The following is a 26,706-nucleotide window of genomic DNA, read 5'->3' as shown; positions in this document are numbered from 1 at the left end:
ATTTTACTTAGGAGAAACAGGGAGGATGCAAGGGGGGGTTTAAAATCCTCAAGGTTATCTGCAGAACCAGTGCCAGAGTGGGGACCACAGGTGCCAGCCTGGCATGTTATCCATGGGACAGCACTGACCCCTCACACCAAAGAGGATGTTTTATTTATACAGCCTCAAGTGAGTGCAGGAAAGGCTTTTCCCTGGATAGAGATTGCAGTATCCTCATTACCTTACGTGAAATCCAAATAAATCTCTGAGCTGCAGAACTGGTAAATGAATTAATCATGCAGATATGGAATTGTGCAGCCAGGAATGGTTTGGGTTGGAAGTGACCTTAAAGCCCCTCTTGTTCCACTGCCCTGCTGTGGGCAGGGACACCTTCCAGCAGCCTGAATTGCTCCAGGCTCTGTCCAACCTGGCCTTGAACACTTCCAGGGATGGGGCAGCCACAGCTTCTCTGGGCATAAATGACCCACATTTCCAGCACTCGGGTACCTGAAGTGCTCTGAGTAGGAGAACACTTCCACGTGAAGTCTTCCCCTTTTCCCAAGGGTTCGGAGGAAGGTGTCACGTGCTGCTTCGCCCACGGCAGCCCTGCGCTGCCGGCTGGCCCCGAAACAGATTAATGAGATTAAAATCCATCTGGCAGCTCACTTGCTGTTGTGGGAAGGCTTTGCCAGCGCTGTGGCTGCGAGTGGCTCTCCTGCTGTGGTAATCTCCTCGTGCTGAATTCCTCTTCCCAGTATTGATTAGGTTTGGTTTAGAGCAGGTAGCCCCATGGAGGGCAGAGAGCTGGGAGGATGCAGGTGTCCTGGCTGTCATCCTGGCAGGGGGCTCTGGAAAAGCTTGAGCTTGACCTGCTGCTCTCTGATCACTGAGCCTCACTCGGCTGTGGGACCCTGCTCTGAGGCTTCTCTTTCCTGTGGGCTTCCTGCAATGCCTTTGGAGATGGTGCTGGACCCTCTAAACCCTCCAGTTTGTAGCATCCCTAATCCCTTGCTGGCTTTCCGTGCTCCTTCCCCTTCTTCTCCATGAGAGAATTCCTCCCATTTTTCACTCTCCTGCTTGGTGATGCCCTGTTGATCTCCATCGCTTTGCTCCCATCTCCAGTGTTTATCAGTCTCCTTTACGTGGCTGCCAAAGCATCCTCCCATTTCTTTGTCCTGCTTCTCTGTGAGCCAAACCATCAGAGCAGATCCTCGGAGCCTGCTGTGCTCCTTTCCCTGTGGCAGTGGAGCTGAATTTAAACAGGCTGCAGAGGCCTGGCTCAGCGAGCTCCCAGATCCTGCTGCTTGCAGGTGGAAGTGCCAGGAGCCGGTGGGATAGCAGGGATTACACAGCCTGTGGCCGTGTCACTCCCTGCTGCCCCATCCTCTGCATCCAGCCTGGACAGCACCGTGGATTTCTGGTATCAGTTTTCGTGTCTCTACCAGCAGCATTTCAGACAAGATCCATGGTTCCCCTCTGCTTAGGGACACGATATTTCATTTTTCCCATAGTCTTCCTGGTTGGCATTTTGAGATGCTTTCCGTGGGATGGCATTCACAGGTTCAAGCAGCTGTTGGATTATTACGTGGTTATCTCAGAGGGGAAAAAGTAGGAGTGCTTGACCCAAAGGTCCCTTCCAGTCCCCTGCACAAGTCTCTTTTGTTCAGTTCTGTGCTCTAATGCAGACGATGAGAGTCATGCTGTGACCCCCTTCCCTGCACATCCGTGCCACCAGATGCTTTCCAAGTGCTGTTCCTGTTATCTCAGGTTCCTTTATCTAATGAATTTATCATATCGAGGAAGCAATTCACACACCTCCTTCTCTCTGCAGAGCCTGGCGTGCATTAGCTGCCACGCTACCATCCAAAATTACAGCTCGGCATAGATCAGTCCTGGCTTTTGAAATCTATTTAAATGGATGGAGCGATCTCCAGCGAGAGGCTCGAGAGAAGAGATGCTGTGTTAATCTGTAATGAAACACGAACTAACCCTGAAGGAAAGACAAGAGCGGGTGAATGGGGCCCTTGTTGGAATGAGCATTTCCCGTGATGTTCTCATTCTCTTTCCGTTTTTGCTGTATATCCTCTGCTTTCTCTCCCCTTTTCCCTTTGGAGATGCTCTCTATAATGATCCCATCACTGGAGTTTTCACGAACAGAAATGAGTTCTTTTATTTCATTTGCTCACGACCTGAAGAAACTTTAAATGGAGCTGGTGGTAGTGAAAAGTAAGCTGCAAGCGTGGAGATGACAACCTTATATTATATTTATAAAGTCTGCCTTCAGATGAGTTGGAAAATACTTTCTATACTTCAGGAAAGAAACTTTTGAAATTACTCTCCCACATTACCATTAATTTAATTTCTTAAAGTTGAAGTGTTTGCAAAGTCAAAAAGTGCTTCCATTCGCTGTATCTCTGTGTCATAAACTTTGCTGCTTTATAACACAAATTAAATTGTTTTGAAGCTTGGGACTGAAATTTTCAAAAACGCCTAAAGCACTTTGATTAGAGCTGGTTGGAAAAAAAAATTCTAATGAATCAGTTTTCAAAATGAAAACACAGATTCACCGAAATCAAATCATTTTGTGGGGGCCATCACCATTTTCTCATTTAAAATTTCATCAAAATGTTTTATTTCAATGAAGCCAAATCCCCTTGGTTCAGTTTTGCGTGTAGGTTATGCTGCAATTTGTAGTAGGGAGCAGTGTTATGAGAGGAAAACAAAGCCTTTGATGAGGCTCTTGTGCTATTGCTGAGGTCAACTCTTTGTTAAAAAAAATCTATTGGAGGAGGGAAACTTGCTTTCCCTGGTTAAGGAAGAAAATTAGGCAGGTTGGAATTTCCCAAGGACAAAGAGGTGGTGGTTGCTCCAGCTGTGGGCTGGGTGCCTGTTTCTGTGGAGGTTCCTCCAGGCACTGACCCCATCCAGCCAACGCTTCCCCTCTCCCCTGTCAGAGGAGCTCGGCTGTCGCCGCAACTCATAAATCAAGATTTGCTCTGCTGGGGTGAGACTGCTTTGAAGATTAATTCCTTTGAAAGATTAGGGCTGAGGGCAAGAAGGGGACCTTTCTCACCCCTGGAAATGGCAGCAGGGCTGTGAAATGTCTTGGTCTGAAGGAAAAGTCAGGGCTGGGTGGTTGGGGATGTGGTTGTGGTTGTGTTTGGGGAGGGCTCCCCTGGAGCGGTGGGGCCCCAGCTCTCCACAAAGAAGAGGTGGTGCTGTGTTCTGGGTCACCATAGGCCGTGAATCTCCACCTTCCTGATCTCCATCTGCTCATGAGGAACATGATTCCACTGGAAATTTGGGAATTACAAGTTGGAGGATGTGCTCCTCCAAATCCCATCCTCATGAGGGTCACCTGCTCTGCTCAACAGTCACAGACATCCCAGTGGTGCTTCTCCAAGTGTCTTTTGATGATTGAGACCCATCCATGTGGTTCCACCAGCTGTGCACCACAGCCTCTCTGAGTGCAACAACAATCCCTAATTCTCCTTAAACACGGAATATTCTCTCCTGGGGTATGGTCTGCGTGGTGGGACTCCACCTGAGGTCAAATCCCCATGTGTTTGTTGGTAAAAGAAATGAAGAAATTATCCATGTCTTGAGGAATGTCTTGTCCTAGTAGGTGACCAAAGCTTGGAGGGAGAAGTGGAGGGTATTGCAGCCCTTGCCATGTCCTGTGAAACAGCACTGAGCTGGCTCAGGCAGAAGCCACAATCCCAATAAAAGGCTTTCCTGGTTTCTTCAGAGCTCAGCGTTGCTCCCACTTGTTGCACACGCAGTTCTGGTGCATTTCTCATGCCCATGACAATGATGTTTGCTGATTTCCCCCATTTTTTGCATGATGCAGGGTTGGAAGGGTTGAAGTGAAAGCCCCATCCCTGAGATCCTTTCCTGCTACAGCTTCTGGTGGATCTTGACACCCTTGTGCTACAAAATCCCATGAGCACTGGGCTGGCCAGGAGGCTTTTCTGTTCCCAGTGTTGGCAGGTGCAGCATGAGGGTTGAAATTTGGGGCTTGGCCCATCCATTTCTCCTGCCTCCTCGCCAATTAATCCCCTGCTGAGTAAACACATTCCCTACGCTTTATCATCCTGCAAAGAGTCTTAAAGACAAACAGAAAAGCAAGAAAGAAACAAACCAAGGTACTCGCCAATAAATTCAATGCACCAAGGAAAACACAGAAAACACAAAGCAAACTCCGAGCAGCCCCTTCCTCTGAGTTAATTAATTGGAGCCCTGTTTGAGAACAAGCACCCTCTTAAATCCCCCATTGCTGAATGCAATTTTCTCTGTACAATCACTCAGTGTCCCTGACGGACAGGAGCCCAATCACTTCTCGACAGAAGGCGAGCGCTGCTGCAGTGCCCGAGTGAAAAGAATAGATTTTTAACACTGCTGCAAGGCTTGTAAATGTGCAGTGGGAACCAGTTCGAACCCTCCACGACTGCCTCGTGGTCCCTCTGAGGGGCCCCACTGACAGGAGGTGATGTTGGGCTTCAGCTGGTGTTTCCTGCAACAGGAGACACGGTGGTGGTGATGGGAGCTGGAATGAGATGATCTTTAAGGTTACTTGCAAAGCTAAACCATCCCAGGATTCCATGAATCCGTGAAGTTCTATGACTTCTCCCACCAGCGCTTACAACGGGTGCAGGAACCTGTGAATGGCTGGGCTGCAGGATGTGGGAGATGATTTTCAGTGGAGGCAAAGACCTGGAAGAACATGGAACTGCTGGAGCGAGTCCAGAGGGGCCCATGTGGATACTCCGAGGGCTGGAGCCCCTCTGCTCTGGAGCCAGGCTGGGATTGCTGGGAGCACTCACCTGGAGAAGAGAAGGCTCAGGGAGAGCTCAGAGCCCCTTGCAGGGCCTAAAGGGGCTCCAGGAGAGCTGGAGAGGGACTGGGGACAAGGGCTGGAGGGACAGGACCCAGGGAATGGCTTCCCATTGGCAGAGGGCAGGGATAGATGGGATAATGGGAAGGAATTCCTGGCTGTGAGGGTGCTGAGGCCCTGGCACAGGGTGCCCAGAGAAGCTGTGGTTGCCCCAGCCATGGAAGTGTCCAAGGCCAGGTTGGACAGGGCTTGGAGCATCCTGGGCTAATGGAAGGTGTCCCTGCCCAGGGCAGGAAGGGTTGAAACAAGATGAGATTTAAGGTTCTTTCCCACCCAAACCATCCTGGGATTCTAAGATGAGACAAGCTGGGCTCAGAGGGCTGAGTATGAAGCCTTGCAGGTTTGAATCACTCTGCTTGTGATGGGAAGCAGAACAAACTTTTGAAACCAAGTTTTATTGGGACTGAGGTGATGCTGAACACCTTTTGCTGGCTGTTTTGAATGGGGCTTGGAGCAACCTGGAGGTCTGGAGCTAGATGAATTTCCAGTTCCCTTCCAACCCAAACCAGCCTGAGTTCCTATTCCACTCCCCCCACCCATCCCTGGCGTGGGAGCACAACACCTTGGGCTGTGCAACCACCGTGCAAAAAGCCAGGGAAGGAAACAGACTGGACAGGAATTGTGTACATGTGAGCAAATGGATGGAGGATAACTCGGGATGCGTTTTGCTCAGCTCCGAGAGGCTTTTAGCTGCTAAATTGCTGGCTGCGTCCTTGAGTGTGAACCAGCCCTGAAGATTTTGGTGGCTGCTGGTGCCGGCCAGCTGGCTCAGGGCACGGGGTCAGCACTATTAAAGGCCTAATTCCCAGGCACGGTGCTAACGACTTAGCTATGTTTATGATATCAGCGAGAGCCCATGTCAAATCCATTGTTGCATGATGTGACCAAATCCATTACTGCACACATGGAAATCAATTACTGCACATTAGGGAACATTTAACACTTGAGCCTTTTCCGCCGCCTTGTTTGCGCGCCGTGGCCGGAGGAATCGTTATCTGCCACTCTGGAAAAGGATTTGCTTCTTATTTTTTGTAACCTCTGTAGGGGACGTGCACAGGTACGGGAGCGAAACGCACACACAGCGCTTGGTTAATGGGGAGGGGCTGGATGGTGCTGAGCTGGAGTTACTACTGATGGGTTTTATCCCAAATGTGTGGGAATAAATGTTTTCCTCCGCCGTATTCACACGTACTCCTCTAGCTGATGCTTCTGTCTCCCGGAGCCTCCTCTCCCACGCAAGCAGTGCTCGTTGGCCTACACTGCTGCATTCCTTCGCTATTTTCTCTGCATTTAACAAAAAAAAAACCTCTGGCAAATAGAAAAACTGTGTGTTTACTCTGGAGTCACAGAGGATCAGGCAAGAAAAGGTGTGTTGGGATGTGCTGTGGTGGCAGTAGGTGGGAGACAGCCTGTGCTCACCGAGCTTTGGCTTCATCTTCCTCCTTGAACACACTCACCCCCTGAGATTTTCATGGGATTTGAGGACAGGGATAGAGAAAATCAATGCACAATAATAGCTGCAAAAGAGCATCCCCCTCCTGTGTAATGGGATTGAGCAGAAATTTCTCCCACCCTGGAGCATCCCTTTCCATCTCGGGGGTGGGCTGATGCGCCTCTCCTTCTGCAGCTCCCCAATCCTGGCATCCTCTCCCAAACAGTCAGGTTTTTCCTGTCTGTAGCTGCTTGCACATCCCACCTTTCCCCCAGCTCTGTGCCCTCACTTAGCAGGTGCTCTCCACCTTCCTTCTCCCATGCACACCCTCGCACACGCTCCGAGATGAAGGAAATGGATGAAGGTTAATTTTTTCGGTCCCTCTCATAATGACTCATCCATAACGATTTCCATTGGTTATATTTTCTTGTGTGACAGAAACAATTTACTGCATTCCTGCAAAGCCTATTTTCTCTGCATGATCTGCTTGTGCAGAGGTTTGGGGAAGTAATTTACAGATATTTTGCCTCAAAATAGCTTACAAAGACAAAAGAGTCCTGTTGACACCAAGGTGCACTCCTTGTGAGCTGGGGAAACGGCATAAAACAGCTTAAAAATAAAAACACTTTATGGTAGTCACTCAAAGTCAAATTCTACACCACACACTGTAGTCAAAAGCTCTTTTTGCTGGTGGGGAGGCACAGGGCTTCTCCCAGGAATGCTTTGATTCGGGTTTGTGTTGTAGGAGGATCCTCAGTGGCATAAATCAGTGGGAGTTTCAGTGGGGGATTGGGATGCTGCTTATGGATCTGGCCCTGGATTTTTTGCAACAGGGGAAAGGCAGCAATGGGGCTGCTATGGGGTGTGAGAGCACAGAGCTCCTGAGCCTTTTCCGGGTAGGATTTTGGTGGTTTTGCTGTGGGATCAGGGCCAGAAGCCCCAGGAGGAGGCAAGGGGTCAGGGATTGATATATTTTGGCAGAGCCCAGGTTTTCTCTGAGTGTCAGCGCCCTGCTGTAACCTCCCTGCCCGGCCAAGCTGCTGCCTACGCCGGCAGCACTTGGATCACGACTATTCAAGGGAATTTGCTCAGGCAAATGCTTCTCCTAATGCCAATGTTTTCCAGCCAGTCACAGAATATTCTGAGTTGTGTGCTCACTGCTCTGTGATGGATAGCTCCCTTCTTTCTTGGGTGTCCACTACTCCAGGACATAACACCCCACCCGCTTGTTCCCCTTGCCCCACGAGCTCAGCATCTCCTGTGTCTGGCAGGGCACGGGAGTCACCTGTGGCTCATTCAAATGGGAGCAGTGGGGGGAAAAACTTCACGCTCGTTTCTCCATCTGCTCCTTTGGTTTGAATTTTGTCAGTCGACACGGTGGCAGAAGGTGAGGAGTGTCATCCATGAGAGCAGGCACAGTTTTGCCTTCCCCTGCAGGCACTGGTGTAGGTAACAGAGATAACACCCTGCGGGCTGGGAGCAAAGGCCACTGGCACACCAGGAGCTGCAGGCTGAAGGCAGGTCTGTGCCAGGCATGGGGAATAAATCAGAGATGGTGAGTGGAGGGGAAAAGTTTTTATGCCAAAGAGCTGGGGTGTGCTGCAGTCACAGCTCATCCAAAGGAAGCAGTGCACGCCATGCATTGGAAAGCTGGGAGCCAGAGCAAGAACATGGGGCTGAGAACAAGGGATTTGAGTTAAAACAGCACAGAGGCTCTGCTGGTTTAACTTGAGATGGGCAAAGCATGAGATGATACCAACGGACCTCAGCGTTGTGCCTTACCCTAGACTGAATCCCATCCAGATACTGGTACCTGCCTCCAAATTTGGGATTTACTGGGAGCTGTTAGTTCCATTTTTGCTTTCCCTCTTTTTCTGTGCTCTGCTGTTTATTTTGCAAAGCAAATGCTAGTTTTGTGAAAGATTTGATGCTGAGAAACCAAAACCAACCAGAAATCTCTTAACACGTGCTGTTTCAACACCTGTTGCTCTTAGGCCTGCAAGCTATTGCAGGTGTCGAGGTCAGGACAAGCATCAAAGACGTGATGCTCAAGGGAGAGTGGGACAGCTTGTGCTGCTGTCCCACTGTCCCAGAGAGCCTGGATCAGGGACCTGAGCTTGGTACCTCCCTCCTTCCAGCATCCGAGTACCCCTTGGTGTCCCCTGCCAGGGGGGTGTTGAGGGTCAGGGCAGCCACAGATCCAGGGGTGGGAAAGGCAGGCGGTGGTTGGCGGGCACGGGTCAGCCGGGAATGCCGGCGACAGCAACACTGGCTCTTTATCCACCCCCGCCCCGGGAACACGAGGGACACGAGGGACACAAGGGACACAGGGAACACAAGGCCTCTTGTGCTGCCCACGGCGGCGCTGCCTGGGCTGCGGTGCTGGGGCCGAAGGCCATCGCTAGCCCAGCTGTCAAGGGGCCCTTTGTGCAGGCAGCGAGGGCAGACGGCTGCCACGTCAGGCCCGCTGTCCCTCCGTGTGCTGCGGGTGACCAAGCGGGGCGCGGCTTTGTCACAGCGCGGGGTCTGCAGGGATTCGGCTGCACTGAGTGCCCCCAGCCCTGCTTGTGTTCGGTGCTGAACAAAGCTGGGAAGGGCAGGGAGCAGCATCCTCACCCTCCAGATCTCCCCAAAACCACGTTTTTCCTCCTTTGCTTGGCTACTCAGTCTTCCCTTTGCAGCTTAGGAGAATCTGTGGATGTTTCCCTTTCCGAGGGCTGCAGAGCCACGTTTGGGCACCTCAGGAGCTTCCTGGAGGTGAGAGAAGGTGGTGCTTCTCCCGAGAGCAACAAGGGAGGTCACAGCATGGTTTTAACCTCTCCTTGAGGACAGAGGGCTTGATGGACGAGTGCCAGCCCGTGTGAGTGGCAGCAGGAGAGGCATTGGGGCAGGTCACACGTGGCTGTGCCTTCACTGGCAAGGCAATTGCAGCCCCTCTTGGTTGCACGTCCGTGTTAACTCCGCTGCATCCCCCATCCCATTGCTGAGGGTGTCCCCAGAGCACCAGGTCTGTTCCAGCACATGTGAATGAGCCCCATCCATCTGAAGGCAGAGGGCTGTTGGCATTAAGTTCTGGCACAAGTGTACAAGTAGCAGCAGTAGCTGCCAGATCTGGGTTGAGCTATGCAAACAAAACCATTTCAAGCTCCAGGTTAATAATACTGCTTTTGGTATTTTTTTTTTTCTATACCATCCATCCAGCATTGATATGAAACTTTCACCTGAAATCACAGCTATTGAAAACTCCTCTCTTGAAAATACAAAGCGAATTCCCTGGATGCTGAACACGTTTGTTGCAAGTGTGGTTCGAGCCCGTTTCTATTCAGGGCCCTTTTCAAAAAATTTGCACACAAATATGGAGGATCTCTTCTTCCTTGAGCCATCCCAGCCTGCTGTGAGCATTTAGCACAGTCCCAGATGATGCCTTGGAGCAGGTATAAACCCCACCTCTGTCAGAGCTCTGCTCCTGTACTCATCCCTTCGAAGTCTTCAGGAAAGGATTTCAGGGAGGTACACACCTTTTGCGGGCTTGTTGGTAAAAGACTGAATTGCTCCCTAATTTTACAGAATCATGGAACACTTTGGGCTGGAAGGGACCTTAAAGCTCATCTTATTCCACCCCCTGCCATGGTCAATGACACCTTCTCCTATCCCACATTGTCCAAGCCCTGTCCAACCTGGCCTGGAACACTTCAGGCAGCTTTCACCACGTTCGAGGGTCTGCATTTAATCTCCAGTTTTCCCCTATTCCTGTTGCAGCAGGAAAACCCCCTGAACCACCAGCGTGTGGAGCAGGGATGTTGTGTAAGAGCCCCAAAAGAGCAGCTCGGCCGATGAGGTTTCTCTCTGTGCTAATTTGAAATGAGGTGAGGATGGCAAATTGAGTTTCAAGGGCAGCATAGACAACTTGTCAATTTAGCCTCGGCTCCTCTCCGCCGGTGCAATCCTTCGGAGCTGGAGCTGAGGCTTGTTTACGGCAGTGGATATAATAGCTGCAATCCCCCAGGTAGATTAAGCAATTGCTTCATTTAGGACTCGCAAAACTCTATGACATTTTGAGGGATTTTTGTTGACCTTGCCAAGGGCGAGCGCTGGCTTCCCCTCGCTGCCCTTGTGGCTTTTTCTAATGATTCCGGGGGGAAACCAGAGCTTGCCAGGATGGGAATTGCCTGAGGATTGGGTTTGTTGGGGAGGTGAGGGTGTGAGCTGTGCTGGAGCATGGGGAAGTCTTCCCATCACTCCTGTGTTGGGTTCTCATGGTTACATTCCCAGCCAGGGATGCGGCTCTTTGCGGAGTGCTGGGTGGGCAGGTCCTGTTTCCTTGGCATGCCTCAGCTTCCCTCTATTAAACCAGTCAAGTGGAAGGTATCCCTTGGAACAAGATGAGCTTTGAGGTCCTTTCCAACTCAAACCATCCAGGGATTCCATGAGTCTTTGTTTATAAAACCAAAATAAAATGCAGAGTTTTACTGGCAACACTTGTTGGGCTAAAGGAAGGAAAGATGATTTTCTCTTGTGGTACCATCCAAAGTCAAACAGGTGATTTGTGAGCACAGGAGCAGCCCCAGACTTAGCAGCAAAACGCTTAGAACAGGTGGTGTAGCACTGAGGGGGACGTGGAGGCACCAGGAGTTCTGGCAGCACTTGAGCAGGGGATGCATTTGTGTCCTGTGGGTTTCCACAGGGAATAAGCTCCTCTCCAGCTGGTGTGTGCTGGAATCCCACCGGGCACTGGAGCTGCATCTCCAGGTATCTTAACCCCTCTGCAGCCCTAGCACAGACCAATGCTGTGCCCAGCCCAGGAGGCAGCTGCTGGCACCCCTGGATTCCCAGGAAAAGCAGGAAGGAGTGTTTTCCCTGGAGCAGGAGCCAAGGTCAGGATAAGGGGTGAATCACCTTCAGCAGGGGCCGTGGTGGGATAAACGAGCAGTGAGGACTCTCTAACTCCTCAAGCAGAGAAAACAAATGGAACTTCTAAAAATTTTAAGGAAAGACCCCACAGCATTAACAACCTGAAAGCTTTGAAGGCAGGAGCGTGGCGGGTGCCATCCCTGCTCACCTTCCCGCTCGTCTCGCAGCTGATCCGCTGTCTGAGCGAGCCTGGCAGCGGGAATGTTCACAGCTGCATGTAGGACATGGGAAGTGCCTAATGACTGCTGGAGCTGGCATAATTCCTAAGTAGCTGTGGCATGTGGCTGCTCGGAAAAGGATTTCGGGACTGACAGGCTGTGAAAAGTGATAGAGGAGGGAAATGCCAGAGTGCGGGGAATTAAACACATGCACGGATTAAATGAACCCGGTACTGACAAGCAGGACTGGGACTGCCTGAGCCTGGCTTGGGATCATGAGGGCAGCAGTGGTGTTTTGGGGTGCAAGGATGGAAAATGGGTGAGGAGGGAGCAAGCCCTGGTTCACCCCATCCTCATCATTCGGTGATGCTTCCTGGGGTTTCTTGGATGTTCCAGATGTTTCTGTGTGAAGCAGGGACTCCGCAGCTGCCTGCTGCAGGTGCTGAGGGTATTTAGGGCAGGAAGATGCAGGATCCATCTCCCCAGCCTTTGCACTCGGGGTTGTCTCGCCACTTTTTTGGGGGGAGAATTTATAAATCCCTTTCCCTGCCCATCCCGGCAGCTCTCCATCCTTTCCACACACACATCCCTTCCCCAGGTTTTCATTACGATAATTAGGGAGTAAAAATAATCCTCAATATTTTTTAAACCAAATGATGAACTGATGAGCTGCTTTTGCTCCTGCCATATTGCCAAGTGCCTTAATAGTCCTATTTCCTATTCAAATACACTTTGTAAGTCATTGCTCAGATGGTCAACGAGCAACAGCCACTGTAACTATCCCTGATTTGCAGTGAGAGTGAGGAACCAGGTTGTGGAGGCCTAATAAAAGGAATTATTGGTGTTTTGGAACAGAAAGGAACACCTGGCAAGTTCTGTGTGGTTCAGGAGGATATTGTGGGGATGAGGTGATATTTTAGCATCAGCATGCAAACAGAAGTGGGCTCCTCCAGGCTGCGTGTCCTTGGATCACTTGTTTTTAATGCATCGGTGCACCAGGGAACCCAGCAGCCAACAGGGAGAAGCTTGAGAGCTCCAAAGATATATGAACTCATATATCTTTGGATTTATTCATATTTTGAAGCAGGATACTGCTTTGGACCCTTGGGATTGATCCCCAATGTTGGAAAAACTTACTGGCCTCAACAGGCAGGAGCTTGGTTTGCTCCATGACTCCTGGGTGCTTGAAAAAGTGAGTGGGAGCCCAATCTGGCTCTTAACCTGCAGGAAAGGGCCTTCAATGGGTTTGCTCTCAGCTGGAACAGGCTTTTTCCATCCCTCTGGGGTTGTCAAGGTGGTGATGAAGGAAATTATATCAATAGTCCAAAGAAAAATAAAACCAGACCCCAAAAGAAGTCAAAAGCACCTTAATAAAGCGTAAAGTGCTGGAATAAATGTTATTAGAGCATCTTCAGCAGCAATAAAAGTATTAATTTGCCATTGCAGGAGGGAAAAAATAACACCCAACAATGCGTTTATGCTAAAAACTGCTGCCAAGGATTGCTCTTCAGCCAATGCATTCTGTTTGACTGGGATTTGCCTTTCCCCCTCCCTTTTTCCCCCTTCTTGGATCTGCCTGTGTGGCTGTCGGTGATTGTGAGGGTCTGATCTATGGGTTGGGTATCGCTCAAACGTTCACACGCAGCTCCCCAGGGCTCCACAACTCGTGATTTTACTTTATTTTCCTTATTTCCCCCCCCCCCCCCCTTTTTCTAAGTTTTTTTTTTTTTTTTTTTTTTCCCCCACCCTGAAGAAACTGCTTTGCCAGCGGCTGCTCTGAGAGGGTTTTACACACCAGACTGGCAACATCTGATGTATGGCCACATTTGGAGCCACAGACGACACCAGCCTTAATAACATTCCTCTCTCCAAAGTGCTTTCCGTTAAATATTTATGAGACGATGCAAGAGCCGCCATCGTCCGTGAGCATCCCTTCTCCCCGCGGTTTAACGGGCCTGGTTTTGGAAAGGCAGGTGGGCAACCTTCCCGTTTTTATTCCTAAATAGCTCCAGGCTCGCCAAGCCTCGCCCTGCCCTCGCTGATTGCGTTTCCAGTGGATGAATATTGGGCGTTACGGATTTACTCGGGGCAAGGGACTGTGTGTGGGGTCAGAGGGATGTGGTTTTTGAGTCCTCTGAACTGCTCCAGCCTGGCTTCAGTCCGGCAATAGGATTTTTGTGGATGTGCAGAGAGGATGGGGGATCGTGGCAAGCGCTGAGTGGGAAGAATTGGGGCTAGACGAGGTCCTGTGCTGAGAGGCTTTTTCTGCCTTTGAATAAATTCTCAGTTTAGGGTCAAACTCTTCCTCTTACCTTACTTAGCCCCTACCTTCCCTGTGGGCAGTCTCCGGGGCTTTCCCCACCTCTGGTTCCTCCCATAAGTCTTTTAAAGTCTTGGAATACCACTTAGGTGCTGCCAAAGAGTGGCTGCAGGGGACAGAGGTGGCTTTCCTCCGCCCAGGGGGAGGATGAAAGCGCCACTGCCGCTGGCTAATGGTGCCTTTCCTTTGGTTTGGGAGGATTTGTTTCCACAGCCGCAGATCCCGGCTCCGTTCTCCGCGGTGGGAATGTATCACTGCGGGCAATTGCAGCGTTACTTACACACAGCAGCATTAAAGCGCATATTGTATCCCAAGGGGACAGGGTCTAAACTCAACATTTCCAATTGTTTTAAAGTTCTCTGATTTTATCCGAGCGATAACGATCTACAAATTGCACTCATCATCTCCGAAAGCGGCTTTTCCTGGAATGTCCTCTCTGGCAGGGAATTGCTTTAATAAGCAGAACCAGCTCTGATTTGCATTTCCATCGCTAGGTTTGGAGGGTTTTTAGGGAGTAGGTGGCTTCCCCCATCACCTTGCAAAGAGGGGGTGGAGGCACTGCCAGTGAAGCCGGCTGTCCGGGATGCTGTGGGAGCTGCCCTGGGATGTTACGGGGCACCAGGCTGCCCGGGATGCTGCTGGGCCACCAGGATACTGTTGGAGCACCAGCTTGCCCAGGGGCTGCTGGAGCCTCGAGATGCTGCCGGAGCCTCGGGATGCTGCCGGAGCCTCGGGATGCTGCCGGAGCACTGGGATGTTACAGGAGCACCAGGCTGCCTCGAGGCGCGTTGGCGCTTCTGTCGGAGGTGCCAGCCAAGCTCCCGAAAACCCCGCACGAGCGCGTGAAAACTCGCAGAGCAGCTTTAACTCCTTCCCATGCCACCCTTGGAAATTTTAACCTCGGGAAGGGGCTTTTGGCGGAGTTTCCAGCCGGTGCTGCCTCATTTCTGTTTCATCATCGGAAGGCTGAGTGGATGTGAACACGTTTGTAGCCTCCAATTCAGCACAAAGCGATAACGCTGCATGCCTGGAATGCTCCTTACTCCAGTAACTTCCACTCAATGATAGGGAGAGAGCTCCAAAGCTGGTCACGGAGGCAGAGCAATGTCTCTGTACAACGAGCTAAGGCGCCTTGAATAAAGAAATGAGATTACAGCAAGGAGGCTTTTAGGGGAGACAAATCGGGGTGATTCTTTAGCTTCCTGTTCACTACCTATTTATTCAGGCAATTGGATGGGTCATAACAATTTGCAGGGAATGCTGGATGTGGGGTTGTGCTGCCGTCCCGTTATCTCTCCCTCATGGCCAGCAGAAGTGGTCCCTTGGGATTGCCTGTGCTCGGAGCAGATGCACAAATACAGTCAGGGCTGTGCATTCGCAGCTCGTGGCGTAGTTAATGTGAAATCATGGCTTTAATCTCCACAGAGGAAGTTTTTAACCCTTATAGGAGAGAATAAGGCAACTGCAAGGGAAAGGGAGCAAGTTTTGATGTACTCCCACGATTTTTATGATTATCTGAGGACATTTGGGGCGTGGAAGATTGGTGTCTATGTGTTTATTAATTTCCTTGGTGTACCCATATGGATGACTCCTGCTGTGTGTGTGATGTGTGGGCAACCCAGTGCCATGGGGCTGACTGTGCTTGGAGCCTCCTTCGCTTCCCAATGTTTATATTCCCATGCCAGGAGCACAGGGAGGGAAGTCTGGTCAGGTGAAGAGGGGGATAGGAATGAAGGACCAAGCCCTGAGGGTGAATGACTTGGCAGGACACCGGTGCTGGAAATGTCATCCGGCTTGGAACCATCCCGGCTGCTGGCGGGTGAGCCCCCAGGATGTGCGTGTTGGGCTGGAAATGGGACACATAATATCCCTAATAATTTCACAGGCAGCTCCGTTCATTTCTGAAGTGAGAGGAGCCACTTGTGATATTCTGCCTGGCTCTCTTTATGGTGTAATCTCCCATTGAGATTCCAGGCACAGCTCTGCTAATTAAAATGATGAATGCCAGAGGAAAGCTTTGGGTTTCGGGTTGGGTTTTTTAATTTTTATTTTATTTTTTTTTTATCCTTCTTCTGGTGGGTCTCGCTGGTATCTGCACACACAGAGGCTGCTTCAGGCAGGGGATATTTGCTCGCTGGATGAGTACCCAGCATAGATAGAAACGCTCCCATACCCACACACAAAGAGTGGCCCAGAGATCCCGAGCCCCACGCGGCTCATGCCAGCCTGGGAATTGCCTTGGCTCCCGCGGCTGTCACGGCACCTTCGGAGCCATCCATCGGCAGCCACCCCAGCTCCAAGGAGGGTGCTGAGCTGGGGGAGGAGGTGCCTTCCTGGGGCTGCGTGAGCTGCAGCTCTCCTGGCCTCGCTTGATGTGGAGGGCTCTAGGGCTGCTGGCAGGATGTGCCAGATATCCTGGGGATCCAGGGGGGGATGCAGGATCCAGAGGGGCACTTCTCCAGTGCTGTTCCATGCTCCCTGGAGTACTGTTAAGAGCTGCCGTGCTGCTCCCTACTGGCAGCCACGCATTGGTGACGTTTATTTGCACAAAAATAGCTGGAGCTAAAACTTTGCTCATTCCGACCCCTGGGGCAGAAATCGAGGACCACAGGGATCCTTTACCTTCCCAAAACACCACCGGGGGGCTGATTTCAGCTGCCCACCAACACTTTTCTACTTTAAATGTCTTGTGGTTTAATTAATAAGAAGAGAGGCTAAATTAAGAGATCTGATGGGCTCTCTTCTCCTGTAATTAAAGCTTGTTTTGGAGTAGAGGCACTTGAGAGCAGTGTTTCCATGCGGTGGCAGGATCAGGGAGCAGATGTGTTCTCCGGCGAGTTGTGAGGGAAGGGAATGAATGAGCAGAAACACATCAGGATGGTCCGTGGGGGTGGTTAGAAATGCCTCTGTTGTGCTGTCACCAAAGCAGAGCTGTAAAGAGCAGCTCTGAGGTGCATAACCCGTGTGCTGACATGAGCCCCTGCATGGAGCAGGGAGGCTTTGTGGGGAAAACAAATCAATCTGGAGGAAGCAGGATTATTTCCTTGAGATTTTTCTGGGGTTTTTTCCCTTCTTACATCCTCTCTGCCCTCCCTGTGTCGGTGAAGGAAGCAGAGGATGGAAAGGGTGGGTGGCTTGGGTGTGCCCCTGAGGGTTGCACACACAGGAGGCTGCCACACTGCCATGTCCCAGCTGGGATGTGGGGCTTGCTGAGACAGCCCCGTGGTGCCCCCAGACCAAAAGCCACCTGGGCCACTCACGATTCTTTCTCCTCCCAAGAAGGTGGCTCTTGTCCAAGCACTGGCTCTCGGCTGGATCACCCCATATCCCACATCAGAGCCATGCCAGGGATGGACAGAGCTACCTTGGGCTCCCTGGGTGGCTTTGCCCAGCCTGGGAAAGCTTTGCATTCAGCTCCTCACTTCCCCAGGGCGACAAGGGCTGGAGGAGTTTGCTGATTTAAGAGTAAAGTGAGGAAAAGCTCCATACCTGAGCCAAAGGGAAAAGGTCCCAAGTGATTTTGGTGCCTTAGGTTTTAACCTTTCTGTTTTTCAAATCCTGTGCTGCTTGGTGTGTGACTCTGAAGTTTTTTGTAGCCTGTTAATTTCTGCTCTCTCGTGCTGGGTAGACATAACAAAGCCTCTCCAGGCCTGCTCTCCAAGGACACCCAGACTGTCCTAGGCCAAAAGTATGAACCAAAGAGCCGCTAAGGGGAGGGTAAGCTGAGGGGAAAACTGAAGCTTTAATTGGAGAATTAACCCCGCTATGCAAACCTATAAAAGTGTGAAGAACTTGTGACCTGGGGTCCATTTTGAGAATAGCTTCACAGTCCCCAGGGGTACCTTTGAAGGCCTTTCAAATAAATACCTGCCTTTATTCCCTTACTCCTGTCTAGTCTCTGTGTCTGGGAGGTCTCTTAAAGCATCAATTTGATCAGTGCCTGCTTACCAATGCATCCTCTGAGCATGCAAGGAACAGGGACAGCCTTGGGAGAGGGGTGACATGCGTTGCCCTGGGATCCCAGCCCAAGATGCCGAGGGATGAATCCAGTGTCTGGCTGAAGTTGGCTTTCCAGTTCTGGAATGTCTCCCTTCCCAAATCCCATCTGAGTGGGTATCGACCACATGCGTTTTCCTGCTCAGCTCTTCTTTGAACTCTGCAAAAACCTGGAAAAGGTGGAAGTCTGGTCCTCCGTGCGCTGCCATGGAATCAGTAGGGCTGGAAAATCCCTTTAAGATCAAGCCCAGCCATTCCTCCAGTGCTGCCAACCCATGTCCCCAAGTGCCACATCCACATTCCTTTTGCACGCTTCCAAGGATGTTGATTTCACCACTTCCCTGGGAAAGAGGTGATTTCCCTGTCACCTAAGTCTCCCCTTGTGACACTGCTCAGTGTGATGACATCTCATCCCCCTGCACTTGGGAATGTGCAGGCAGATAATTTCCAGCTCACGTCTAATTTCCATCAGCCTTTGGTGAATTTGTAGCTCCCTCCTCCGTCCCTGATCCAAACAGCTGTGCTCGTGGGGGCATGGGGAGGCACGGAAATCTTGAGACAGATGCTCTAACTCGTACTGCTCTTTAATTCCGATGATTTAAATGGAAATTGTAAGCGCCTACTGCGGGATGAGTCCAGGCGCTCCACAGCCGTCGAGCGCTGCGCGTTTTACGATCGGAAGCGTTTTTTTCAGGACTGGATTAGTTTGTTTTCATTTCTCCTCTTGCTTGCTGATCATCCAACTGTCTCATTGTTTGGGTGAGATGCAAAGATGCTCAGAAATACCAATAATAATTAAAAATAACAGGCAGCAGAACCAAACAGGCAGCCTGCATCTTGGCTGGTGGCCACTGGAAACAGCTCAGTCCTGTGGCAGCTGCAAGAAAACCTTGTGTCCTGGAGGTTCCTGGTGATGCCAGGGGGATTTCTATGGATAGCAGCACCCAACCCCTTCTCTAACTCTTCCTGGAGCACGTGTCTTGAGATGTATTTTCTATCTCCATCGAGTCACTCAACTCCGGCATTCTACCCTCCGAATCCATCTGGCTTTCTGCCCACAAGATTATGTTATATAAACCACCCTTAAATGCAGTGTCTGGGAAAGGGCCTTTATGTTTTAATTCCCAAATAGGCAGGGAAAATTGAGTGCTTTGATTGGCATCTGCAATCAGAGCCCCATTCAGCGGGCGCTGTGAAGGGAGTTGATTGCAGCGAGTGCTGCTCTGACCTTCTGGGGCCTCCGCTGCTGCCTCGGCTTCATTAACAGGATAAATATTTTTCCAGAAACAACATTTCCGACCTGCCAGAAGTCATGACAGGCATGGGGACTATTCTGTGGCACGGTGTCTGTCGAGGCAGCTTTTTCACACACTCTGTGGCTGAAGGTTTGGGTGGTGAGTGGGTATTTTTAGCAGTGTGGTGATGCGCCTGGGGACACCTGGGCTCCGTTCCCGCAGTGCCACCGAGTGGCACAGTGTCATCCTCCCTCCTTCCATGCTTGCCTTCCCTGAGCAGCTTTCCTCCCTCCTTTTTTCTGTTGGGTTTGTGAGCGATGCAGAGCAAGAACACTGGGTTTGGGATGTTTTGGGATGTTTTGGGTAACGGAGCCTTGATACGACCCCAGTGCTTTGGGATAATGGCAGTGCCAATGATGGCAGTGGGATGGTAAAAGGCAGCTGGAGATGTTGTGTCCCACGAGCACTCCTGGAGCACATCGGGGATGTGGACATGGCTGATAACCCTCAATCCTGTGCTGTGGCTGTGCTGCAGTGCCCACGCGTTGGTACTGAGTCAAATGCCCCGGAGTGCCAGAGCCTGGGACTCGGAAAAAGGCATCTGCAGCATCAGCTGAGCCCCTCCAGTGAGTTACAGCCTGGTCGCTGCTCCAGGGGCCTCTTAGCATCCTGCAGCCGGTAATAGATGTTTTTAATTCTCAGAGAATTATTGAACAAACATCAGGGAAATATGTTTTACAGTCCAGAGCTGGCTCTGAGCATCATTAACATTGTTATTGGAGACGAGGTGGATGATTTAAGCAGGGACCTCTGACAAAGACACACACCTGTCCATGAATAAAAGGCTGCAATTTAATACCCACGCTGGTAATTAAGAAGAGGATGAGGGTCGAGTGTGATGCCTGTTTCAGAGGTGTCCCCAGCCTGGCAGACGGGGTGGCAGCACTGATGCCTTCTTTGCCACTCCTTGGCATGGGGGGAGCAGCCCCGGCCGCAAGGAGGGGTCTGTGAGGGCACTGAGTGTGGGGCACCGAGTGCTGGCTGGGCTCTGGGGCTCAGCTCACACAGAGCTGCGGCGATGGAAACGAGCAGAGGCTGCCAGCTCAGAGCAGGAGCGCGGCCATCCCCTATCAGGGCAGAGCCATCCGCCCTCCTGGCGGGGCCCTGGCAGCCGCCAGCATGCGCGGTCTCAGCTGGAGCAGGAAGGGCTGGAACATCGTCCCACACCAGTGCCTTGGCAGGGATAGCTTCCCCCTGACCTCTCAGCCTGCCCTGATGCCGCAGGTTGGGGCGTTCAGTTGGTTTTGTGTTGAGCCAAAGGCAACCCCCCCCCCCCCCCCCCGCAGCAGTGAGCTCTGGAGCTCCTGCTCAGGCATCTCACCAGGGCTTTATCATCAAACAATCCCAGAGTGGCTGGGCTGAGGCTGCCCCATCCCTGGAACTGATCAAGGCCAGGTTGGACGGGGCTTGGAGCAACGTGGTCTAGTGGAAATTGTCCCTGCCCACTGTGACAGGGAGGTAGAAGGAGATGGTCCTTAAGGTGCCTTCCAATCCCAGCCATCCTGGGATTCTTTAAATGGTCCCAGTGAGCTGGGTTTGGAGGGAATGGTGAAACAGGGAATTGCACCTTCACACTGCCTTGTGCATCTTCTCACTCGTGAAACAGACCTGGGGCTGTGGCTGGGAAAAAGCTCTGTTTCCACTCCCGTTGTGTCCTCCCTTGGCCTGCTGAGGTTCTCCCTGTGCTGTTGGGGCTTGCACAGACTCCTCTGGTCTGTTTGAACCCATCTGTCCTGGGCACAGTGGGCACACATCAAGGCACGGTGTGTCCTGCCCTGCTCAGTCCCGCTTGTCTCTGGCATCGTTGCCAGCGACTGAAAAGGCTGATGAAAAACCCAGCACTACAAACACAATAATCCTTGGAGGGCCTCAGCAGCTGAAATCTTGTATTTTGGCTGTCAGTGAGCTCTAGAAATGCTGGTAAACACTGATTTTGCTTCATTTGGATGCAGAGATGAGCCTATGGGAGGGTTTGGAGGAGCAGAGCTTGTTTGCATGCATGTTCAAGCGCACAGGCGTAGTCGTACACATGTCGGCGCAGAGTTTGGTTCACTTCACTTGCATCCTGCGTAGGCAGCCATGCACGGAAATTACTTCTGCATCAGTCGTGATCCTCTGTTATAATAAAGGACCAGCAGCTGGTGAGCTCCTACAGCTCCTTGCCTGGCTCCCCTCGGACCAAACAGGATCTCTTCTCCACCCACACACCTCAAATCTTTTTTGGTGTCCTACTCTCCAGCATTTCTACTGCCTGTGGTTCTAGGAGAGAAGAGGGTGATGCAAATGCTGGATCCATGGTGGTGAGACACCAGGTTCTGATCAGAGGGGCTCTGTCCTGCTGCTGCAACACACAGCCCCAGAAGGATTTGCGCTGGAAGGGACCTCACAGCTCATCCAGTTCTACCCCTGCCATGGGCAGAAACACCTTCCACTATCCCAGGTTGCTCTAGCCTGGCCTTGGACACTTCCAGGGATCCAGGGGCAGCCATAGCTTCTCTGGGCACCCTGTGCCAGGGCCTCCCCCTCCCTCACAAGGAAGAATTCCCTCCTAACATCTAATCCAAATCTGTCCTCTTTTAGTTTAAAACCTTTTCCCCCGTCCTATCACAATCTGCTTATCACTAATTGCACATTCCCTTATCGTGCTAATGACTCAAGTGCCCACCTTGCAGCATCAGAGGTTGGGAAGTCTCTGGCAAACTCTTCGGAGTTGGAGTTTTGGGGAAGCGGGTTCCCTGGGGCTTTGTGTGAGTGACTGTGATGTTTTTCAGTCTTTTCAACCAAACTGCAGCCACAGGTTGTGGGTTTGGTGTAGGCAGCTTGGCGAGGGGCTGAGAAACCACCCAGCGAGAGCGGCTGTGGGAGGAGAGGCAGCGGCTCATCCTGGGGAGCCTCGGAGGATGAGTGTGTTCCCAGATGAGTGCATTGTTATGAATTCCCTAACGCTGGGGGAAAACTTTGATCAGAGCTTGCACCTCATTAGACATCAGAGAATTGAGCCGTGAGACACCGATCCATAGGCAGCCAGGCTTCATTAGCTGGGCTGCTCATGGGACTGCCTGTTTGAGGAACACGGAGAGGCTACAGAACTGACTTTTGTTTTTAATTATGTTTATGAGGACTCGGTGTTCCCCCCTTCCATATTATTTTGCTCCAAGGGCTCTAGCGAGATCGGCTTTGGGCAGCTGAAATCGGAGCATCTTTTTTCATCAAAGCAAGCCAAAGTTTTCCTTTGGCTGGATACTGATGTGTGAATCCATCTGCTGTGCCCAGGGGATCATACTTTGGATCATGGGCCTCATGGGCCAGGTTTCCATCCCGGTCACCTGCTCCCTTGTCATGTATCCATGTTTCTCCTGCATTGCAGGAACCAAATCCCAACCTGATGCTTTGATTGAGCCCAAAAAGCCCAAGTTAAACACTGCAGTTCAGGAATGTCAGGCAGCTGAAATGTCAAAAAGAAACATTTCGACATTTCCCAACCGAACCTTTTCACAACTCTGTGATAAAAAATAGCTGGAAAAGGCAGTGGGAAGTGTCAGCTGTGGTTTGGGGTCAAACAAGCAGATTTCAGAGCAGCAGAAGTCAGTGCAGGATGGAAATCCAGGCAGTATTTAGCCATTATGGCAGAACCTTTGCAGCATGAGGCTGGGTTTGGAGAGCTTTGTGCGAGCTGGGCTGCCTGGTTTCCATCCTCTGCCCTGCCCCTGGTGTTTGGGGAGCCTCTGCCTGAACATCCCCTCTAACAGAGCGAGGCAGAGGACAGCCCTGAGCGAGGCAGGCACGGCAGCACATCCCTGAGCATAATTCCTGTGAAACTCCTCATTTGAGAGACACGAAGGACGATAAATGTGCCCCTGAAAAGCCTGATTTGCACCATTCTCCTTCTCAGCTGTGCTCTGAGAAGAGACGTGCCAAAGCACAGAAGCCCCACGTGCTACAGACGGAGCCCACAGCTGAGAGGACAGAATTACTCACTCACGGACAGCATTCCAGTCGGGATCACAGCTCAGAGAGAAAATAGGAGCAGGCAAGGTAGTGCTGCTATTGCCTCCAACCTGCTTGATCCAGACATGGAGAAGAAAAGCCGAGTGCAGAGCAGATGAGAGAGGCATTTGCCTCCTTGTGTGCAGGCCGACAGGAACCAGGGATGGAGGAATTCATTGCAGGTTCTCTCGCGAGTGGAGGGGGGAATAGGAATCCATCCAAGCTGATTAGTGAGAGGTCTCTCAAAGAGACAGGCTGGCTGGATTTAATTCCCTAGTCAGCATTCCCAGTATATTGATCTCCTCCTAAGTAGGAGGGAGGGGGAGCAGAGAAGAGGGATGGTGGGGAGCAGGGAGAGGAGAGAAAAATAGGTTGAGGTGGTGAGAGAATGAAGGCAGAGGGAGAAAAATGAGGAGTGGAAGAGGAGAGGAGGAAAACAGGAAAATGGCAGGGATGCAGAGGTGGCAGGGATGCAGAACCAGCTGTGCTGATGCTCCAGCTGTGCCATCAGCCAGCCCCAGAGGTGCCACGTGTGACAGAGGCATTACTGCTGGAAAATGAAGGAACCCAGCTGGGTTGTCCTCTCCTAGATCCTTGTCCATGCTGGAGGAGCAGCAGCCCCCTGCGATGCTGTGGGCTGTGTCCAAGGAAGGGGATGCAGGAGCAGTTGGATGCACCCCTGAGCTGTCTGGGAGAGGACAGGACGATGATCAGGTGCTTATGGCTGCATTCCAGAGCATGGAGCAAAGGCAGGAAACTTCAGCATCGGTGCCTCCTGCAACAGCAGGGATGGAGATGGGAGAGAGAAACTCTTTGCAAGACAGGATCCCCCACTCGCAACAAGCAGGAAGCTTTAATTTCTAGCCCCAGCTGGTTGTGAGATATTGGGCATTAAAAGCACATTATTCTGATTGCTGTCTTACTTCTTTTTCCACTTTTATTCCTCACTTGGATTCCAGCTTGATTTTAGTGTGTACTCCCTCTAGATCCACAAGTGCCAGGAGTCAGTGCCGTATACCATCCACAAGCTCAGCCTCCCAGCTTTCGGATGGGATAATTAAAGCATTAATCTCTTACTCCAGCAGCCTGGAAGACAGCAGCTGCTAAAATAACATGGAAGGACTGCTACAAAAAAGGAGCTTTGCTTCCAAGAGAATGGCAACAGCACCTTTTGAGGTCAGCAAACCTCCTGGAGCAGGGGAGGGTCCAGGGCCGAGCACAGTACTGGCCTTTGAAACTAGAGGCTGCTCTTGAGTCTCAGATCTGCTCCTCCCCAGAAACTTCCAACCTTGTATGAGGCAAAATGTTTGAATTTCTTCATGTTTGGTTGAGCTCGGGTTGGGTTGGTGGCTCCTTGTGTCCAAGGAGTTCATAGATCCTTGGGAAATGCAGCCTCGAGCTGGGAGATGAGGATCCACAGCAGTGCTGCTGGGTGAAGTCTCAAAAATTGTTCTCAAAAATTGTTGGCTTCTTGCTGTGGGAATATTGATTGGTTTTAATTTTTTATCATCTTTGTGGGAGAACTGTTTTTGAAATTTTTTTTTGGGGGGGGGGTTGTTTTGCTGTTGTCTTTTTTTTTTTTGGAGCGCTCCTGGGAGCACCTGGACTTAATCTCTGTAGAAAATATTAATTTCTGGGGTAATATTGAGGCTTAGGAGAGGGAGGGATCTGATATCTATCCTGTGTATGAGCTCTGTAATAAGGGATGTTTCTTCAGCAGGGCTAAAGAGAAGGTACTGGAGCATGACTTTATTGAGATTACTGCTCACCTGTGAGGCTGGGGCTGTTTGCTGCCACTCTCAGAAGAGTGACAGGGCTTGTTTAGTCTTGATTAAATGCGGAACGTCGGCTTCAGAAGCTCCACACCCCCTTGAGTCTGAATCCCTTCCCCTGTTCCTTTGGCTGCAAAACATCTGCAAGGTGCAGAGGGGAGGTTTGGGCTCTTGTGAAGGTCCAGGGCTCTCCCTTCTTAAATACATCATCCCCGAGGAGCTGCTGCCAGTGCAGATAGAGATGAATGTCCGGCATCTCCTCGCAGAAAGCCACCCCTGCCGCCCCCCAGCCCTGCCACACACCCCACAGGGTTTCTCTCCACCCCCGGGGTCTCTCTTCATGAGGTGCCAATGATTTTCACGGCTTGATTAACGCTCCTCAGCCCGATTGCCATTGGCTGCTGCGGAGGAGGAGCGGGAGGAGATGGATGTGTTCCATTACTTGATGTAACGGCTGCGGGGCAGCCTAATGAAACCTTCCCAGCCAAAGTTTACCCAGAGCCCACGAACACTGATCCATAGCCCAGCTGGAGCTCCGTGTGCCACCCATGGGGGCTGTGATGGGGGAGCCCAGCCGGAGGATGGAGCTGGGAGTGCTGGAGCAGGGAAAGGACAGAGGAGAAGTGATGGAATGGGTGTGAGATGGGATAAGTGAAGAGCGGGGGTGGGGTCTTGTTGTCTCTGCTTTGTTCAGCTCCACAGTGCATTGTCCTTCACTTTTCCATCCCTGCCTGGGATAAATCACTGCCTCTTCAGGCTCTGGATTGTGGGCAGAGCTCTGCTGCTGCAGGGCTCTCATGGAAGTAGGAATGAGCACAAATCCTTGGGAACTGGTAAAAATTTCTTCCAGAAGAATGGCTCTACACGGCAAAAGAAAACCAAAATAACCCTCTTAGCTTCATCCAGGAGCCACTTCAAGCATCCAGCCCAGGGGAACCATGGCCAAAAGCAAGGCCTGCCCCAGGCTGCCCTGGAGGAGCCCCTGCTCTGGTCTCCCCTCTGCCCTGGCTGAGCAAGGACTGCTGAGGGAAAAATTAACTTTTAATTGAGTGGCCTGTGGGTAGATGGACAAAACCCTGGGAAGGTGATCTAAGGGTACACTTAGGGCCAGCTCTGTGTGCGTTGCTTTATGAACCTGGACTTCATTACCCCGAGAGCAGGGAAGTGCATTCCCAGCCGGAGAGAGGTGAGGCTGCAATTTTCAGCTGAGTGAACAGGTCGGGCAGGGTGTCAGCAAGAGCTCCTGTGTTAAGCAGGAGATGTCCAGGCTTTTGCTCGTTGTAGAAGACAACTTCTTCAAGGAGCTCCTCCTTGCAGCTGTAGGATCCCACCTGTGGGAGCCGTGGTGTTGGGAGGGCAGGGATGTGGTGCTGTCAGTTGACAGTAATGGGATCCACCTGCTAGCACACAATGCTGCAGGAATAAAAAATGCTCCATTGTGCCTCCAGAATAGCTGCAATTAACAAAATCTGAATAGCCAAGGGCTGGATTCATCTCATAGACGCGGTGGGAAACAGCTTGAAATGTACCCACAAGCACTGATCGGGGTCTCGAGCCTAATTAGTCCCTGGGAGGCATCCATTAGGCATCCAGTTAGGATGCAAGACAGATGTGGTGTGGGCTCCAGGCAGGTCTGTCCCACACAGGAGCGTGGTGAACTGCTGTGAGGAAGGGCTGGAAGCTGTCCTTGGGATGCTGTCCCCCTGCAGCTACAGCCGAGAGGGCACGTGGGCAGTGCCAGAGCCTCTGCCATGCTGGGCAAGGCCATCCCCACCCTGCTGCTGCTGGAGTCAGACAATCCCAGCAGGGTTTGAGTTTGAAGGAAACTTAAAAATCATCTCGTTCCAACCCCTGCCATGGGCAGGGACACCTCCCACTATCCCAGGGTGCTCAAAATGTTCAACCTGGCCTTGGACACTGCCAGGGATCCAGGGGCAGCCACAGCTTCTCTGGGCACCCTGT

General features: G+C 51.4%; 1 protein-coding gene and 1 long non-coding RNA gene across 3 annotated transcripts in view; one reads left to right on the top strand and one right to left on the bottom strand.

Annotated features, from left to right (window-relative positions):
* The window catches only part of LOC138098250 (protein CEPU-1), a 458,933-nt gene that overhangs the window by 62,501 nt on the left and 369,726 nt on the right, over nucleotides 1-26,706 (top strand). Inside the window, exon 1 of one of the 2 annotated variants that reach the window (XM_068994681.1) lies at nucleotides 22,954-23,020. The exons of the other annotated variant lie outside the window; for it this stretch is intronic. The gene's annotated coding sequence lies outside the window, so the exon portion shown is untranslated. Of the gene's footprint in view, nucleotides 1-22,953; nucleotides 23,021-26,706 lie in introns of those variants that run through there. 2 annotated transcript variants of the gene reach the window in all.
* Nucleotides 24,099-24,938, bottom strand: LOC138098400 (uncharacterized). The gene is made up of 2 exons (XR_011146616.1): nucleotides 24,742-24,938; nucleotides 24,099-24,446 (listed from the first exon to the last, which is right to left on the bottom strand). It is a non-coding gene; the product is annotated as an uncharacterized lncRNA (long non-coding RNA).

The sequence above is a fragment of the Aphelocoma coerulescens genome, chromosome 24 (genome assembly GCF_041296385.1).
Source record: "Aphelocoma coerulescens isolate FSJ_1873_10779 chromosome 24, UR_Acoe_1.0, whole genome shotgun sequence".
NCBI classification, from domain to species: Eukaryota; Metazoa; Chordata; class Aves; order Passeriformes; family Corvidae; genus Aphelocoma; species Aphelocoma coerulescens.
The sequence above is the reverse complement of the archived record's forward strand: the minus strand, read 5'-3'. Positions and strand labels throughout refer to the sequence as shown.